The sequence below is a fragment of the Silene latifolia genome, chromosome 3 (assembly GCF_048544455.1).
Source record: "Silene latifolia isolate original U9 population chromosome 3, ASM4854445v1, whole genome shotgun sequence".
NCBI classification, from domain to species: Eukaryota; Viridiplantae; Streptophyta; class Magnoliopsida; order Caryophyllales; family Caryophyllaceae; genus Silene; species Silene latifolia.
This window is the reverse complement of record NC_133528.1, coordinates 119598951-119614796: the sequence shown is the minus strand read 5'-3', so window position 1 is coordinate 119614796 and position 15846 is coordinate 119598951. Positions and strand designations below refer to the sequence as shown.

General features: G+C 40.0%; 1 non-coding gene across 1 annotated transcript; it reads right to left on the bottom strand.

The window, feature by feature from the left end:
- Window positions 1–11020: 11020 nt before the first annotated feature.
- On the bottom strand, window positions 11021–11127 carry LOC141650289 (small nucleolar RNA R71). Its single transcript, XR_012546329.1, has one exon. It is a non-coding gene; the product is annotated as a small nucleolar RNA R71 (small nucleolar RNA).
- Window positions 11128–15846: the final 4719 nt, after the last annotated feature.

Sequence of the window (15846 nt, the reverse complement as noted above, 5' to 3'; positions counted from 1 at the left end):
AATTAGAGTAATGGTAAACAAATGACAAAACATTTATGAAAAACTGGGTTTTTGATTTGTTTTCAAAGGTGACAAGTTCAAACAAGAGTAAGCAACAAGTATTCGATTTGTAAGATGGAAATGTATCAGATTTAGGAAGAACTTAACCCAATCCAATCACTGAACCTGTAATGGTTGATCTTTGACACAATCAATCTCCAATTAATATTAACCTATTATGGAGGAAACCTCCTTAATTTCCTTAGTAACAGTTAATAACAAGGAAACCACACTTAATAAACTTAATCAACCAAGATTTCCATAATCCAAAATTAATACAAAGAGATTAGCAATAATAAAAATAATTATAAAAAGATTAGAGTATTTACAATTAAAAGATTACACCTTTTGGGATTGGATTAAGAAATAAAACTAGTTCTCCATACGATAGAACTCAATTAAAATGATAATTATTCAAAATACAACTTGATTCAAAGATGGTAAAGATGATGTGAAAACTTAATTGTAAGATATTATTTATAGTCCAACATAAAATAGAGTAATGGGCCTTGAATTGATCCCTAATGGCGAATCGGAAAACATAGTGCCAGTGGAGTTGTGTTGTAAGACAGGTTGTCGCGTTTCAAGATGTTGAGTGAAAAGTGGAGTGAATTTTTTTTTTTTTTGAACGGATGAACGATTGTAATAAATAGAGGAACAAGTTCAGTTACAAATTAGGCGGGCCGGGGTGTGTGTGTTAAAACAAAAGGGGTACAACGTCCCAGCAAAAGGAATCACTATTAGAGCTCGAGTCCCGCAAGGCGAATTTGGAGATCGCATCCACAACTTTGTTCGTGGACCGTTTCTCAAAGGTGAGTTTCACGGAATGTGAGGCTTTTAATCGTTCCCTGCACTCCAAAATAATATTAGTGTAAGTCTTGTTGCCCAAAATAACTTTGACGACAAGAGAGCAATCCGAACTAATAATAAAGTTTCCAAGGTTCTTAACCGCAAAGACAAGGCCTTCCCTAATCGCAAGAAGCTCGGAAATAAAAGGGTTGAGGGGTAAAACTCTAGTGAACCAGCCCTTATTCCAAACACCCAGGGAGGAGCGAAAAACGCACGCAAGACAAGCAAGGGAGGAGGTGGGACAGAAGGCCGCATCGACATTGATCTTGGACCAATTATGCGGGGGAGGGGCCCAACGATTCGAGTAAAAGTAGATAGCATGGGAGGGGGTGCTAGTAGCACTAGGGCTAGTACTAGGCTGGTGGTGGTGTGTGTAACAGGAGGGCCAGGTGCGTGTTCGTGTTAGTGGGCAGAATAGGAAGGTTATGAGGCGGGAGGCAAGGGGTCGGAGTTTGGGCAGAGATCCACTGGGAAGCAAGTGAAGAAGACAGGGAGACCCAATTAGAGTCAGTAGGAGGGGCAGCGCCGGAGAAGACATGGTCGTTGCGCCTTAGCCAAAGGCACCACAAAAGAAAGGAAAAAAGAGTGACCCAAGATTTATTGCTAGAGGTGCAATTAAAGAGTAACCAAGGCTGAAGGGGAAGGGAGAAAAAGGAGGATGGGACGGTGAAATGGTTCCAAACATGGACGGCAAAGGAGCAGTCGCGGAGAATATGGATTGTAGACTCATCTAGAGAAGGGTTAAGACAAGCTGTGCAATGGGGTGAGGCAATAATCGATCTTTTGTAGAGAGTGAGGTTGTGTGGGAGTTTATCCCACCAAGAAAGCCAGAGGAAAATTTTGATGCGAGGTTGCGAGGGAATGTCCCAAAGCCAATGCAAGTCCTCAGGAGGATAGAGGAAGTTTCTCATGTCACCTAAGATGGTGTCATAGGAGGAGTCGATTGAGAATTTATTTTTGGAAGCAAGTGAAGAAGAAACGACATCGGTCATGGGGGTGTAGGGGAGAGGGATGCTCAAGATATGTATATACAATAATAAATGTTGAACGATGAAATTAACTAAATACTTTACATGTGCTATTAGCTGAAATTAACCAAATATGCTCATGCAGGCAACTTACGTTATCCCCCGAACAGAATGAGAATTATGTCAGGACAAAAGCAGGGAAATCCTTCAGATCATGGAAGGTAAAAGTTGCTAAGAAGCACTTGATCAACAAGGAAACCAGGGAGTTTAACAAGAAACCACCAACAAAGAAGTGTGTGTATGTCACTTAGAAAGATTGGGATAAGTATATCGCGCATAGGCAGACGCCCCGTAAACAACTGGAGTACAAAATAGTATATCTTATTAATAGCAGTGGAAATTACAGAGTGTTACCGCCGTATTTTCCCATACAGAGAAATACAAGGCTTACATTATTTTTCAGTACGAACAAATTACTAGTTGATACCGAGGTTTGTCGTACTCCTCGATATGCAAACAATATTTATAATCTCAATACCAAAGTAATGAATGTAGTAGGGTAAGGAGGTCGATCCACAAAGACGGTGCTTGGCTATCATTTATAGTGGGAGTTGTTAGGTTATCTTACTACATTAATTTGTGTCTAGGGTAATTATCTTTGCATAGGTGTACAATAGCCTATCATTTATAGTGGAAGTTGTTAGGTACTTGAAGTAGTTATCGCGTTGTTGTTGAGGAGTTGTGTTGTAGTTGTTGGTTTTGTTTTGTGTATAGTGTGTACTTCGGGGACGAAGTTCTTTTTAAGGAGAGAAGACTGTAATACTACGGTTTTCTAAGCCTGTTACTCGGCCGAATATGGCTTACTCGGCCGAGTAATGCTTCGTGTATTGCTGGTCAGGCTACAGTGTAACACCCGCGAATTTCTCATTTTGACTATTATAATTGATTAAACCGTTTGATTGCTTTATTTTATATTTTTGAATTATTCAATTTAATTAATTTTATTTCAAACACGATTTTTATAAAAGTAATATATAAAAGCTCATTTATATAAAATACGTATTATTAAATTATATTCTTAAGGCATAATTTATATAAGAATATATGTATACATATTTTTGGTCGGACAATAATAGTGACAGTAATAATAATAATTCCCGTCTAACATAGACCATCGCATTCCAATTGGGAATCTTTACTAAACTCGGACCAACCAAATATCGACAACACATACCACCTACTCACCCCACACTCTATTTCTATATATTTTTATATATTTTATATAATTCTTTTATTATTATTATTATTATTATTATTATTATTATTATTATTATTATTATTATTATTATTATTATTATTATTATTATTATTATTATTATTATTATTATTATTATTATTATTATTATTATTATTATTATTATTATTATTATTATTATTATTATTATTATTATTACTATTATTATTATTATAAGATGCGCGCAGCTTTCATTAAAATAAAAATAAAAGGTTTACATGAAATTGGTGGGGAGCCGAGAGACAATCTGGGCTCCCACACCCTTAGCAATAGCGAAGCTAAGTCTAGTAAAAATGTAAGCGGCTACCGAGCCCCCGCATCCCGAGATACGGAGAATTTCGGATCCGCTTGAGCAAGGCAACAAAGATCCGAACCCGGCTCCCAAGAGAAGAGAAAGAGAAAGGTAGGAAACCATAACCCGCTACCGCGCACAAATCCCCATACTTAGCACACTTTCGCCGAGCAAAGATCGAACAACCCGGCCCGGACAAAAATCACCAACCCGGTCGAGTCAAAGGTGAAGAACCCATCGGTCGTCGCACACATCACGCCCCCTGTCCCAAGAATAAAGCAATAAATCCGCAGGACGAAGCGAGCCACCATGCCCATCAACCAAACCGATATCAACCTCCTTCCCCGGAATACCGCGGATCTATAGCAGATGTCGAAAAGAGTGTCCCTGGACAAGGTTATGCCGATGTTTAACGCCCACAAGTACCAAGTACAAGAAACAGCGTGGTCCCCAAAAACATCCTCGAAAAACCCGAGAGCAAGCAGACAGAGCCCGGATACCGTGAATAACGGAACACCCGCACGATACCCCAAAGACACTACGGTAAGTCCTCCCGTTCATAGTCCGCCCCAACCCCGAGATAGGAACCGCACGTAACCAATCGTAGGAGTGAGAACCTGCCGAGATCGCCATAAAGCAAGCTGGCGCGGTGTCAAAGAGAAAACAGACTCTGAGGCAGCAGCAACCGTCGTGAAATAAATATCTGCCAATTTCTTCATAAGTTTGGGGGCAGCAATTTCACTAGGGTGACCTAATATATCAGAACCTGTAATCGCGGTAAACACCTGCGCGGCATCATCAAAAGCAGGGCCAGCAGCTACAACACCAGAAGGGCCAAGGAGCTTAGCCTGCAAACCAGCAGACTGCAAGCGGGACGCAATAAAAGCATAAAATAAAACATCTCCCGCCGCATAGACACCTAGTCCACCAATATGAAAAGGGAATGTAGCAAGGCGCCACTGCCAATCCCCAAAACCCGGCCCTGACGCGGTGACAATACGTTCCAAGCTAGAACGCAGAGCGGCATCAAACGGAAGATGGACAGACCCAAAAACACTAGGGGAGCAATTACGAAGGGAGAAGTAGAGCTTAGAAATACCAGTACAAGCTCGAAGAAGAAGCAACTCACATTGCGGGTCCTCAATCCTCGCAACCAAGTCCATTAGCTCAATGGTCTTAGTTACTCTCGTCGCCACAATCTCACTGCTAAAAGCTGGACAAGTACTGACAGGTCCACCCAATACTGTAACACCACGCAATGGCCGAGAAATAGAAGTGGGAAAACCCCAGGAAGCCGGCTCCGTGGGTCCTCAACAGGCCAAAAGACCTCCGTCTTGGAGACATTAAGGTGTAAACCAAAACGAGGGCCATCCAACCTAATCAAGTCCAAAACCTTCCCCACCTCCAAAGTATCACCCACAATGGTGCCATCATCTAAGTACCATGCCTGCAAAGTGAGGTCAAAAGTGTCCCGGATCTTGCAAACCAAGGGATGCAAAACCAACGCGAAAAGCAAAGGCCCCAACGGATCACCCCGCCGAACACCCCGACAAGACCACAAGAAGTGCTCCCCATAAAAAAGGCGGGCCGGGCTGGAATAACAAAACTCCACCCATCGGGAGAGAGCCGGCAACGACGGACCTCCCGAAGCATGGTCGAACGGTCAACAAGGTTGAACGCATTCTGAAATCAACCAAAGAATAGATAGCCCCACTGAGCCCCCGAGCCTCAATGAGCCGGTTCAAGGCATGCAAGATAGCCTCTCCTCCACCGGACACACCCACCCCGAATCAAGCCCATCAAAATAAGAAGATAAAGACGGACCAACCATAGAAGCACCAACCTTAGAGACAAGCCGTCTCCACCGTACCAACAAAGAATAGACGAACTCCACCACCCGGTTTAACGAGTGGTGTGAGAGGGCGCCGGCAATGTACTCACCCAGAGGAAGAGGACACCGGCCCTCAAGAAAAATATTAACCACCCTAGTAATAGAAGCGATCAAATCATCGAGAGATAGCCACAAAGCGCCGCCACTCAAACAAATCCATAAAGTGTCTTTGGCACGAAAACCATCCCTCCCACAAGAAGTACCACGAGGGAAGCTCCGAATCATATCCAAGACCACCGCCGAAGAGGCAACCGAGGATGATGATCCCCCAGACAGAGGAGGAGGCAATGAAGGAGGCGGGGCGACAGGATGCTTCTCACGCAAGGCCACGAGAGTGGCATCGGAGTAGGGGGCGATCCCAGAGGAAGAAAGCACCCGTACAGCAGCAGTATAATGGCCATCAGAAACCTTCCCTCGGCATTGGCGGAGGTTAAGCTCACTCAAATCCAGATCCTCGTCCACAGAAAAAGAAGAAGGACCCTCATCAAAGCACTCCTGAATAACCGCAAACCCCCCCCCCCCCCCCCGTGTCCCCCAAGCAAGTACAGCCACTGCAATACTCTCCTCCCGATCATCGACGCTGAATAGCAGACCGACACTCATGATTACTCCGAGGAGCGAAAGTCCTGAGCAAACAAAGTGGTAGAACAAGCAAACGAACCCAGCGGGAGAGATCACAGGGGGCATCAAACACCGCATCCAAGGCCCCTTTCAAAGCCCGGGCAAACCCAAGACGGCACTTAGGAGGAATAGATTTCACGGTGCGAAGGCCTAAAGACAAAGAAACGATCCGGCAAATGAAGATATAGACCACTGAACGAGCTCCACACTATCATCAGAAGAAACCGAAGTAGAAGGAGCCAAAGGTCTCGGAATACCATAAATATGGAAGGTGTAAATGCCACCAACACACCCCGGATGCTCCACAACATCACCCCGACTATGCCGACATCTTGCTCTAACAATACGGGTCATAAAACACACCCCACACAGCCAGAGCCCCATCCGTCTCAAAGAACTCTCAAAGATTGGAATAAACAAATCAAACTATCGGTAAGAGTCCGACGCGTAAGGTCCAACGCACGGTCATGACAATGTCGGACCAGAAATGCTTCGCTAAGTCGCCTTTGTAAGGCCATTACCATAACCATCCCGACACCCATGAAGACCCGAAAAAGGACAATGGTACCGCACAAGCTCGGGCATGAAAGCACGCCACCAACCTGCAAGAAAAACTATAGAGCCACCAAACAACCACCTGAGCGGAAACCACTTAACAGACGAACACTCAAGCAGCAAAGAGCTCCAAAAATAATGTACCCGCAGCTACTAGCAACCAAATGGGCAGCCACGTTGACCACCAATACACCACGGAGGTGATCAATAACCAACGTAACGAAAACCAACACGGCCACAAAGGAAACCGAGAAGGAACCCAAAACCCACAGCAACCGTATCCTGTATCACCCACACACCAACCCAGCAGCAGCGGTAAAGGTGGCCGGTGACCGGAGAACAAAGAGCAGCAACAAACAGCACGGGAAGAAGAAAAGAGAAGAAACGCCAAAAAAGAAAAACCCTACAAACATCCATCAATCATATTGTTGTTATTATTATTATTATTATTATTATTATTATTATTATTATTATTATTATTATTATTATTATTATTATTATTATTATTATTATTATTATTATTATTATTATTATTATTATTATTATTATTATTATTATTATTATTATTATTATTATTATTATTATTATTATTATTATTATTATTATTATTATTATTATTATTATTATTATTATTATTATTATTATTATTATTATATAAATTATTATTATTAATATCAATCATATTGTTGTTGTTGATTCACCATGTCCCACCCCCTCACTTTTCCTCCTTCTCCTTCATTTCGAAAAGACCAAAATAAGCAGCTGCAACATAAACCACAAACAATAGAGCCATTGTACTCTATTTTCGTCAACCTTCCAACTCCGATCCTGTCTCCGTTTCTCAACCAAAATTCATAATTTTTATACCATTCTCTTCCTCTTTCCTTCCTTATTCTTTCAAGGCAAGAAAGTTTCAGTTTTGTTGCGGTTTCGAAAATGTCGTCTTAAATGACAACTCGGTTTCTTGTCTTAAACGACTTGTTTTTCCTCCTTTTTTAGCTGAAGACTTGGAAGAATGATGAGAGGCTCGTATTTTTAGACGTTTTCCTCGTAAATTTGAGAAGCTAAGGTAACGGTGATAGGTTACTCGACAAAAATGTCGAAACTCCGTCTTATATGTCGCTTTATATGCTCTTGTTTGATTAAGTTTGCGTTTTTCTCATTTTTTATCTTAACTTCCGTCTCAGAATAAGTTTGATATGGGCTGGTTTTATGCGACTGTTTTCACATGATTTTCGAGCATTGAGGATGGGTGTAAGGGTTGTTATTCGTGTTCTAGCTTAGTTTTGTTTCCGTCTCAAACTTGTCTTCCATGACATCTAAATTTTGACTTGGTTTGAACTGTTTTATGCTTCGTTTGGATGTCGTTTTGGGATTCATGATAGACGGGTATCGCACTGAAGTTTGGACTGTCCTGTACTCTGTTTCTCAGCCGTGAAAGGGTATTTTGTGACCTGTCACGGCCTGGTTAGGTTCGTTTTGGCGGTTTGTCGGGTGGTTGTTTGGACTGTTTGGGTGTTGTTGTTGGAGTCGTGATAGACGGACCTTATGCAGATTTTTGGGACTGTTTTTGGACAGCCTAGTTACGGCTGCTTTTAGACGGGATTGGAGCAATTTCCATGATGAATATGGGTTACTTGTGGGACGGTTTTTATGAGTGTTATGCGAGCTGTTTTGGGACGGTATTGTTACGTGTTTGAAGACAAGAAATGGCTGTGTTAGTACCCGTTTTAGCATGAGTGGCGGAGGTCTTGGCCGTGGGTGGTGGCACGCCTATTGTAGTAAGGATCCCGTACCCAGGGGTAGCAAATAGAATTGAGAGTGATATATTGATAAGTTGAAGATGTCGGACTATACACTCGGCATGGTTGCTAATATAAGGGTCTTTGAGTCGTGTTTAAGGATTGTTTTGGCGCAAGTTGGTCATTTGAATGATTTAAATCCCGTCTCATGCCTTATATGACTTAATTCGTTAAATATCGTTCATTCATATATTTTTCTCACATTAATCATAAATGTGTAATTTATTATTTATTCAAGTCAAAATTTGATGAAATGTCTTATTTACCTATAATATGAATTCTTAATCCGTTTATTCTCATTTATTTATCGTATCTCAAATATGAGTAAATTATTCTACTTGTTTAATTAAATTGAGTCATTTATAATTAGTGCTTGTTTTTCTTATTATAAACGGTTCATCTCTGTTTATTTATATTTTTATTCAAGTGACAAGTATTGAGTAATGAGTCACTAATCCATGTTTACGAGTATAACTGGACTTGGATATCTTACTTGAATTATCATCGGCTCATTACTTTATTAGTCTCATTCCAAGTTGATTCGTATCGCTTGGTTGAGTCGTATTCTTATGATATATGATACGTGCAATTTATATAGACTTTTTAGCCTCTTATTGCACGCATTTCTATGCCATTTGTATCGCTTTATGTTGCAAAATGCCCCGAATTGGCTACTTTGGTTTGTTTTGTCTTAATTGCAGAAATGGACCCAAAAGTAGTGGAATCGCATCTTATTCATCCCATTTAGCGTGCATTGTAATGAGACGGAGATCTTAGAGCAGAGGTCGTGCCTCAGGATGCGTAAAGGAAGGTCAATGGAAGCTGACATGACGAGTTTGGTGCTGATCTCAGTAGAAAGTACTCGATCGAGATGTTCTGGAGCTCGATCGAGTGGTTTGGCAGAAACTGAAGGTCGATCGAGTTGTTCTATATACTCGATCGAAATGTGCTTTTATGGGAATACTCTATCGAGAGCCTAGAGTGCTCGATCGAGAAGTTTTGCTGGAGAAGTCCTCGATCGAGTGGTCTGAAAGTACTCGATCGAGTGATTAGCTAGATTACACGGATTTTATTAATCCGTGATAGGTTTATTTATGTAAATTTTCACTCCCCTAGATAAGGGAGTCGTGATTAGGTCATAGCTATCTTTCATACTCTTAATTACTTCCGAACTTTTCTTAATCACTACTTAATCTCTTAGCTTCTTTTAATTACTGTGGATTGTTCTTTACGCCGGATGCTTTGGATTGTAATCTTTCTTTCTCTTAATCTTTATCTAATACTTTACTTGTTCTTATTTTTTCGTTCTCTTGTTATTATCCTTGCCTTTGTTTCATTTATGCTTGATCTCAATTTATTTACTATGTCTTCTATTAGCATCGTCATGATTATATTTATTATCGCTAATCTCAAGAACATGAGTAGCTAATCTCCTTATGTTAGGATTAGGGGATTCATGGTAGTGTTGAGATGATGTAGTAAATAGACTAGATGATTCACATGTGAGAATCTGTCACCGTAGCAATATAACTGTAACATATTTAGTTGAGTGCACGCTTCTAAATAACATTAATTTGGTTAACTTTGTTCCTGGATTGGAAGATTGGAATAAACAGACCTGCTATAAACAGTAGACTACCCTAATGAGGACGGAAGTTAAGTTAGTGGAAATCTAGGGTGGATAGCAGACCGGAAGGACCTTTCCTTTGACCTTCTCACAGTAGATTGTCTAGGATATTTATGACTGATTCGATAAACTGCCATGGTGAACCGAAATCCTGACATACCTCCTTTATCTGATCACTTTTCTACTATTTTCTTGCTTTACTGCTCTTGCTTTATTTCTCTTGCCCTTTAATCTTTCGTAGTTTTAGAAACCAAATTTAAAACCTCACATTTGCGACTTAGATAAACGGACTTACAGATAGATACCTTGCATCCATGTGGAGATCGACCATACTTATCACTAGCTTCTGTTAGTTATATTTAGGTATTATTTTTGGTACATAACGACCGTATCAAATTTTGGCGTCGTTGCCGGGGAGGCAATAGCCTGTTTATCTGTGCGTGTTTCGTTTATCTTCTATTCGTCTCAGGGAATTTTTATTCCTTGAGACAATTCTCACTTATTTCCTTCAGTGTTGTGTATGCCCAGGTCTAACATTCAAAATTAGTTCGTTCTGATCCTGAGCCAGAGAGATCCTTTTGGCATAGACTACGACTGCAGAGGAAGATTCAAAAGGAAGTCTTGAGTACTTTTGAACCCGAGCTACAACATTTTCTATTTGCAGAAGATCCGTCTTGTGAAGAACATAACTCTATTTCTGCTATAAAGCCAGTAAAGATGCCTAATATTGCGAGTCACTCAGAGCCCACAGCTGCCTCGATCCCTAAAGGTTTTTGTCTTGCGACCGAGGATGGTAATACTTTCGACATTCGACCGTCCTATATTAATTTGGTCGAACGAAATCTATACCGAGGTGTGGCGTGTGAAGATCCACGAAAACATATAGAAGTCATTGCTCTACCATTCCCGCCACTAAGGGAGTGACCCAGGATAAGATTAAGGAAGTCCTGTTTCCTTTTTCTCTGACCGACGGAGCCCGTGAATGGCTCACTAATCTTGATCGTACTGCAGCCGGTATTACTGACTGGGAGAGTCTGGCCCTTGCTTTCTATAAAAGGTATTTTCCTCCACAATGAACTAATCAACTGAGAGGAAAAATTACAAGTTTTAAGCAGACACCTGATGAGAACTTGTATGAAGCTTGGTGCCGTTTTAAGAAGTTGGTGAGGTCCCTTCCTTATCATGGTTTTGATCAGTGGTTTTTATGCAACCAGTTCTACAATGGGTTGTATGATGACCACCGTGCTATATTGGACGCCTCATCTATTGGGCGATTTCAGAAGAACAATGACGATGATAAGGGATGGGGTATCATAGAAGAAATGACGACCCATTGTGCTGAGTATGGGACCTCGAGAGGAGGTATTCATACTGTCTCTTCAGTAGATAGTGCATTTGTGGTTCAACTGGAAGCCATGAATGCCCGTTTTGATAAGCTAGAGTTGCAGGCTGTTGGTGATCAACAAACGGTTCACTTGTTGACTAGACAAGAAGCCGTTACTTGTGAGAGATGTGGGAGTAATGAAGGTCACACTGCTGTTGACTGTCTAACAGAGAAGGAGCAAGTCCTTACCTTTCAGCAATTTAGGCAAGGAGGAGGTTCCTATTATAATAACCAGAGTGGAGTCCATCCCAATTTGAGGTGGACTAGTCAGAATGTGCTTAATCCTACCCCTCCTCCACAGCAGTAACAAGCTTATGTTCTTCCTCACAAAGCTCAACAAGGCTTTCAAAAGCCTCCATCCTTTCCACCGCCGCATCAAGGAGCTTCTTCTAGTGGAGTTAGTGAGTTAGTTGAGTTGAAGTCGATGATCCAATCATTGACTAAGCAATTGCAGATGAGTGACCAACATAAAGAAGCATCGATTAAGTCGCTCGAGACCCAAGTAGCTCAACTGGCCGCTAGCCAATCTACAAGGAAGTCGGTTCATTTACCGTCTCAATCTGAAAAAGAATCCACACGAGACGATAAACCTGATTAACTTACGCAGTGGTATTTCTTATGAAGGACCCAAAATGTCTGCTGTAGAGGACATATCAGACCCGAAAGGCGATGTTGCGGGCAGTGAACAATTGTCCATTGACGAGACTATGCTTAATCCGAAGAAAATACTCGATCGACTCATTTCTGGAGGTCGATCGAGTAGAATTGCTGAAGATAGTACTGGATCGAGGGAGATTTTGGGTTGATCGAGTAAAAGCTGCAAATGAAGGTTCGATCGAGAGGGTGAAATTCCTCGATCAAGTGAAATTCCTGATAAAAGTGTTCGATCGAGTGAAATTGATACCGTCGTAGAGTATTAAAGATAAATTTATAAAACCTAACTACTACTATAGTTAGTGGCAGTCAGGGTCGAACCACAGAGAGGCGATGCAATTAATAGTTGTCTAATTTTAGTCTAAAGTAACAGTTGTCAGGGGGTTTGATTTGAATAGTTCTATAACTAAAGGCAATCAAATTAAAATTAAACTAAAACAAATAAATGAGTGATTAAAGAAAATGGATGAAATCAAATATTAAAAGGATGCTAAGACGGTCGGTTCACTGTAGTTTCGACGGCGGTGACTCTAAGTAAACTGATTTAAGCATGTTAGACGGGAAAATAAAAAGTCCTCTCGGTCCAATTTAACAGGTAGCAACCTTTCGGCCTAAGCTACGGGTTCCTAAATCTCACTAATACTAACTTTCGTTCTTGATTAATGATACTTAAAGCCTAAATTAACTTATCTCTCGATCTTATTAATTTAGTCATCTTAATTAAGTAGTCTATTTCCCTCCCCTATCTTTCGATCTATCGGGTCGGTCAATTTCTAAGCATTCAACTAGTCGCGTGCACTCGATTCGTCAAAAATAGCAATTAAATTAATTAAGTCGAAGCTAATCTAACACGTGTTAGTCGATCGACCATGAAGGGCGGTCGATCGACCTACGGACCCAGTCGGTCGACCAACGAAGTCAGTCGATCGACCAGAGCCCGATAACAGTTTACCTATTGTCGAAACCGTCTAACCTACAGATCCCCTACATCTTAGCACGAAGGGTTTAGCTACTCATACTGGAAATAATGACAGAAACAAAAATAAAGATGAAAATAACAGGATTCATAACTAAATTAAATGAACAATAAAATCGCAAAAAGAAAGAATTAGGGCTTAGGGATTCTAACTAGTCAATTCTAATCTATAAAGAAGGAATAGAACTTAGAGCAAGAATTACCAGAAATAAAGAAGGTAAGAAAAAGCGAATCCGAATGCAAAAGAAGAACTTTATTTAGAGCTAATGCAAACTGTAAACCAGGTATGTAAATCTGAATCCCAATATGAATGAATGAATAAAAGAGTAGGAAGGGGTTACGTTATATAGGAATGTCACGTAACTCTTATTCCTAAAACCTAATTACAATGGGCTTCTAACTCTCGTCTTTTAATTTGCGCGTCAGTCTAGTGGTGCGGTCGATCGACCACTGGAACCAGTCGATCGACTGCTCTCTTTCCTGCAGACTTGCTCAAATTCGACGATCTATAGACCACGTAGGTCGGTCTATAGACCATCAGAATCGTAGTTCGTTAAAAAACTCTCGCAAATCTATCTTTCAGGCCTTGAAATGCGCACCAAGTTCAATTCTCAAGCATCTACTCCATGTCAAATGCAATGCTAAGTACTCAGGGACGGATTTAGCTCAATATATAATCATTTCCGCAATAATCTGCAATATTACATGAAAATACGAAAGTAGACGAAATGGGGCAAATAGTAGAACAAACTACACAAATGAGCTCTGAAATGCGTGTAAAATAAGGTGTAAAACATCATATAAATGACACGCATAAACCCAAACCAAACCCTTGCTTGTCCCCAAGCAAGAACTAGACTCGATCCTAAGACCCGATGGAACGAGTTCAATCTCAGAGCGAAATGCAACTATAAAGCCTAAACCAGTTTAATGATAAAAATCAACAATCAATTGGTAATACGAATCATGCAAACGAGTTGTGTAGTCGTTAAAAATTGCTGAACCGTCAACTATAGAGACTTATCAATCCGGACTCTCACGGGTCGCTCAAATCACACAATAAATACAGGTGAGTATATGTAAAGATAGAAAGAAGTAATATTTGTAATGACTCTCACCTGACTACGACCTATAAGAACATGCCTGCAATCTAATATGAAAATAATCTCTACAACCGTACATATGCATTCCAACCATTAAAGACCATTGACACATGCCGATGATACAATTTGGATATGTGAGGCTATGGTAAGAAGGGGCTAAAACGAATTTGGTAAAAACAGAGTTATAGTCAAGCTAGTAACTAAGGGAACCAAATTAATAAATCATCCAACTTCTTGTTCAAGTTTGAACGATAAAGCGGTGCTAACAGTAAGCACAATTCTCACATCCTCCATACAAACTTAATTCCCCAAATAATATTAATCGCAACATGGGAATATAAAATCATCAACTAATAAAGATTTCAATCATGTGATTTTTTTCATTTTCTTTCCTCATTTTTTTTCTTTCTTATTCTCATCTTTTTCAACTCTTCCCTTCTCATTCTTCCAACATCACCTCAATAAGAGCATATGCAACCAAAAATGAAGTAACAATCCCAAAAACTAAAACTACTAGCTTGACAAGGGCAGGCTAAATATAAGATGTAGTTAATAGGACAAAAAGGCTATTTCTGGCAGTGTGGAGCTTATGGGAAAAATGAATAAGGGGTAGCCTCTTCCACATGTGTCAACATACCACAAACCGAATGCATACAGGTATTAAGCAGATTAAGTTCATATTTATGCATATTGATATAACATGTCTCATAAGGAGTACTATTCACATTCCTAAATGAACTGGTCATAGATGTCACCAGTTAAAAGGCTCTAAAACTTAGAATATAATGTAGTTTGCCAAAAATCTAAGTCAAGTTTCAAGATTCAGCGAATAAATTAACGAAAACTCGTAGACTATGCATATGTGATTCTACTAATAATATGTCAATTGAGCACGACTTAGGCATAAACAAATGCAAATGCAATGTCATCATTGAAATACTACCGTTCCGACTCGACCTATATGCTAAAATAAACGTGCATTTTTTTGAATTTTTTGAAATTTTTTTAAAAGTTTTGGATTTTTTTATATATAAGGAAAATAAAGAACAATTCAAGACAAAAATGTAAACGTGAATGCAAAAAAGAATGAATGCAACGCAAAACCCTTCCCCAAACCAAATCACACAATATCCCCATTGTGCAAAATCATATAAGAAAGATAAGCAAAGGAAATTGGGATTTTGCGGATTTATAACTAAAATTGACATAAAAGAAGGACTCGTAAACTCACAACACTTTAAGCACAGCAGGAAACCTCCCCGAACCAGCGTGAGCTAGGAGGTTTCAGTAGCTAGCAGTGCTACCATAGGTACCTGTGAAGAAACCCAGTTTGATTAAGCTAGTGTTGATGATGCCTTAAGACAAATTAATCTCATTGTTATTTAATTGTGTGCCTCTTAAGTTTAACCATGTAGCATGAAGCTCCAATTGTCAATTCAAGGTTATCAAGAATGTCATCATGAAGATCAAAGATGAAGATAGTCATTAGTGCTAATGTCATGTGTTGTAAGGTGATCGTTTAACACGAATTTACGTTTAGGTGCAAAAACAACAGTTGAGTCAACAGTTAACTAAGGCTCGTCTTTGAAAGAAATATTTCGAAAATATTTGAATCTTTGTTAAAGTGCTTTCAATTTTCACAAATGTTTTCTGGAATTATTTTGAAGTCTTTTAAAGAATATGGAGCTTTCAATGACTTGCTAAGGAGTTTGTTTGCACAATAAGACACTTACTATAAATGAGTTGTTTGCTTTTACATTTATGGAAATGTTTATGGTTCCCATAAACACA